This window comes from Protopterus annectens, chromosome 8.part0 (assembly GCF_019279795.1).
Source record: "Protopterus annectens isolate FY-2018-M chromosome 8.part0, PAN1.0, whole genome shotgun sequence".
Classification (NCBI taxonomy): Eukaryota; Metazoa; Chordata; order Ceratodontiformes; family Protopteridae; genus Protopterus; species Protopterus annectens.
Genome location: NC_056741.1, coordinates 1,052,569,501 through 1,052,574,083, shown reverse-complemented (window position 1 = coordinate 1,052,574,083; position 4,583 = coordinate 1,052,569,501). Strand labels below are relative to the sequence as shown.

General features: G+C 45.2%; 1 pseudogene; it reads right to left on the bottom strand.

Annotated features, from left to right (window-relative positions):
• Positions 1-324: 324 nt before the first annotated feature.
• LOC122808396 lies at positions 325-1,147 on the bottom strand (annotated as a pseudogene).
• Between the last annotated feature and the right edge of the window lie 3,436 nt (positions 1,148-4,583).

Sequence of the window (4,583 nt, the reverse complement as noted above, 5' to 3'; positions counted from 1 at the left end):
ATTAGCAAGGGCTTTTGCTACATTACATATGATGAATGAAGTCCCTGTCATATTTCATGACAGAAAAATGAAGAACAACAACAAAAACAGTACCCCAAAAAGCAGGAGCTGCTTAGTTTGAAATCATGCATAAATTCTAACTAAATGGATTCTGTGTAAAAAAATGAGACAGCATCCTCTTATGACATCCCAAAGCCACAGTAAATTAAAAGAAGTCCATTTTTACTTCTAGACTACACCTGAGCTCACCTCAGTAATAAGTGGTATTCCGTTCTGTTTCAGTTTCAGAATAACTGGAGCTAACACAGCCTCATATTTTCACTTTCACTCTATCCTTTCCTGCTTAAATGATTTCACTAGTCCTTCCACCCATTTAAGCTCAGATGCCACCTGCTTTGCCAGGGCTTCGTAGCAGTTCTCCATTTTCCCAAAATGACGCTTCAATGAATAGGCAGACAACTGGGCAGCCTTGATGTCGTCCTGTGTCTGCTTCTTCATAAACTGCATCTTCATTAAGTCATCATGGAGTTGTCGCAGGTCCTGGCGAATACTCTCATTCTGTTCATCGTACCAGTTTTCCTTTTCTTCATAGATAGATACCAACGTGTTTTACTCTTTTCCAGCTCCTTCAAGCTTTCCTCGGCATGGTTGATCTCCTCCATTACTTTGGTGTACCTCTCAAAGTTGATATAAGTGCTATTAGGTGGAATGCTGGAGTGTGATTCAATGGTGTACTCCTTCAGTCATGTTTTCAGCCGTCGTCTATCAGATCTCTTGTCATTGTCCTCTTGTTGAATGTTTCTCCTCTTGATCACCTTAATCCATGGATGTTGCAGGCTGTCCTCAATAGTCATTCTTTTTTTGGGATCCTTAACCAACAATCTTCAAATTATGTCCTTAGCAAGTTCACTGGTGTTGCTGAAATATTCATCATCAAAATCATAGTTAACTGCTGAGATGTTGGCTACAGTCTCCTGTTTAGTTTCACCCAGGAAAGATAAAGCTCCCCTCAAGAGAATGTATGTGATAACATCAATGCTCAACATGTCTCCCTCCAGACCAATGGCTCATAATTGACTATTTCTGGAGCCACAAGCTCTGGTGTGCCAAAAATATTTTTGAACTCTTTCCCTTCATCTATTTTGTGTGCACATTTATACACATAGGGCAGGATTCATGATGGCTTGCATGGAGTCTAAGAGTAGTGTAAGACTCCATGCAGCCATCGCTATCCAGGAACAGTCTGTATTTGCGTGTAAGAGAGCACCAAAAATGGCTCTTACATGGACAGGGTGTGGATATGCTAATTACCTCACTCGTAGCCGAAAGGCATGCAAATGAGGTAATTTCGCGATCCAGGAAGCAGAAACATGCCCATGTAAGAGCCGTGTTATCTGCAGAAATGTACTCAGTTGACAACTGAATACCGTTCTGCAAATAACACAATGGAGCCTTGTCAGCTCCAAATAAAGGTTACATATGTTCCAGGCAGCATGCCAATGGCCAAATATGTGGCCACTGGCTACGTACCCCGATGTAAAAATGAAATAAATTTTTTTTTCGGCGCGTGCAAACGGGCTGAACTATAAAAAACAGAAAAATAAAAATTTAAAACCCACAAACTTATTCAAAGCATGAATTTACAATGTAAGGGAATAGCAGGCCGAAAACAACATGGCCACCGAGTAGGGGTTGCTAAGGGGGGAAGCTGAGTGTAAGACATGTAACTAAGCATTAGTAGGCCATCCTATGTAAATAAGTGGTAGGATAGTGAATCGCACTGTCACATAGCAAATGAGCACATTCCCTGGAGTGTAGGAGTAGGATAAGGGGGAGTAACAGAGTAGGAGATAGGTGACATCACAGGGGGGTATGTATGAAAGAAATTAAGCTCATTGGAGCACAGTGGCATGAGAAAGATGTCAGTCACACATCATGGAAAAAGGAGTGTCAACAAGTAGGCATGGGAAAGCCAAGAAATGGAAGGTGTACACTATGGATAACACCAAGTTTCTTGCTGGGCGTGCATGCGCACGTGTGCGCACTGGGAGACGCGAGTAAGATAGAGTGCGTGCGTGTAAATGTGAGTGCGTGCATTTAAGCTGGAGTAAGCATGTAGGAGCCTGTATAAAGACCCGTAAGCTTGTTTGAGCTGATGTGCATGCGTTTTAACCCAGATAAGCAGATTGTAGTCTGTCTAAGCATATGTGCATGCGTGTTAGCCGCTGTGAGCTTGTTTGCACTTGTATGCTCGTCGCTCCCCCTCTGAGGAAACAGAAAGGAAAAAGGAAGCAGAAGAAATAGTAGGAAGCGAGCAGGGAATACTGGCAGAGCTAGCAGGTGAAAACAATCAGAAGCAGGCAATTACACAGGCAGAACAGTAGCCCAGTCCAGCACTTAAAACTCTGCAAACAACAGTGCAGTATGTTTCTCTCAAGAGACACTGCAACAGAGGAGTAAGCTATTAGAAGTGAAAACTGAAAAAGCTTCACTCAGACCAAAAATGCTAGGGGCTGCCATAGCTGTTATAAGGAGACATATGCAACATGCTGAGGGTGGTGACTATGCAAATGCTGCTGGACAACCCATGGTGAGGAGATGGAGAAGAGTGTACAGGCCCAGGGTCACCTACCAGGGGTTGCATGAGCTGGAGATAGTGGAGCACTATAGAGTGGACAGAGACCTCCTACAGAAAATTGTTGAGCTGTGCAGACCACGCCTCACACACAGAACCAACAGAGGGGAACCCATCCCAGTGGAAACCAAGGTATGTGTTGGCCTAAGAACACTAACAACTGGTACCTTCCAGAGACCAACTGGTGATATGATGGGGATATCACAGGCATCAGCATCCAGGGTACTGCACCAGTTCCTGGATGCCATGTCAGCACATGTCGGTGATCATGTATATTTCCCCAATTCCCGTGAGGTATTGGCCAGCAATATGCGTCTCTTCCAGCAAATAGTGGAATACCCTAAGGTAGTGGATGCAATAGACTGCACGCATATATGCATCAAAGCACCAGCTGGTGAGCGGGGTAGGGCCTACATTAACCACAAGGGCTTCCCCTCCATCAACTGCCAGGTTGTGTGTGATGCCCAGGGCATAATAATGAATGTGTGTGCTGGCTGTCCTGGAAGCTACCATGATGCCCATATCTGGCATTTGATGCAGCTGTACCAGATATTTGCCAATGGGGACATCCCACATGGTCACTTAGTGTGGGATGCTGGCTATGGACTGGAGCCGTGGCTGATGACACCCATCAGAAAGAGCTCTCTGATTATGTAGCCCAGGCTGGTATGACCCTGACCATGAGCAGCATCTTACCCTCACCAAGAATGATGCCACAGTACAAACACAGAATGATCAGCTTTAACAATTGGCTCAATTACTGGTGTCATTCTAAGGTGATCCAATGTCTGTCTGCTCGGGATGACATGCTTGACAAGCCACGCTGCTTCACAAGGGATGGCTTGCACCTGTCACATGTGGGCTTCCGGATATTGGCCAAGGCTCTTGCCACCTCCATAGTGCCTTTTTTAGGCAAGGCTCAAAAGACAAACCCACCTCCCTAGAAAACACAAGTAGAAAAAAACTAAGGGTAATGCTGCTCAACGCCAGAAGTCTAAACCTCAAGATGCATGCTCTCGAGGCCCACCTCAGTATGGAGAACATCAATGTCTGTGCAGTGATGGAAACCTGGTTCAAGGCTCCTAAGAGCACCCCAGCACTACCAGGTTATACCTCATATCATGCTTTTCGGACCCAAAAATTGGACCGAACCACAAAAGGAGGGGGAGTAGCCATATTCATGAAAGATACCCACACCTCCAGGTTACTGGCAATGCACGAAGCATCGGAGACCATCCATGTGCAACTAACCGTAGGCAAAACTGCCGTACAGTTTGTATCATGCTACAGACCACCCTCTCAAACTCAGGAACCCCACTCAGCCTTCCTGAAGACACTGGAGAGTATGAATGCCTCTCCAAATACCATCATATTGGGAGACGTCAACTACCCAAACATAGACTGGGAGCATTACTCAAGCCCCAACACCATAGCCCAAAGGTTCCTAGAATTCATAAACTCAAATACAATGGAACAACTAGTCACCACTCCCACAAGAGGAGATAATATACTAGACCTGATCATCACAAACATGGGGACACAATGCTCCACACCGGAAGTATACCCATCATTGCTGAGATCAAACCATAAATTAATCTCACTGAAAATCCTCATCCCACCCCCACCCCCTGCACAAAAGACCACAGTGAAGAATTTCTCAAAAGCCGACTTCACACTTCTTAAGACTGAAGTGCTATCCTTCAAGGCCCCTGGGACACTGGAAACCACAGACCACACCGCTGAATCCTTTATAAACACTTTCTACGGGCACCTTCAAGAATGCATGGATCATGCAATCCCAAATAAAACCAAGACCCATTCCCCCAAAGGCAGGCATCCTGTCTGGTGACCCCAGCCATTAACAAACTTTACAACAGGGGGAGGAAGCTACTACATGACAAAGCAAAATCCCTAAAAGGGAAGGCATCTCTGATCAGTACTAGCAAAA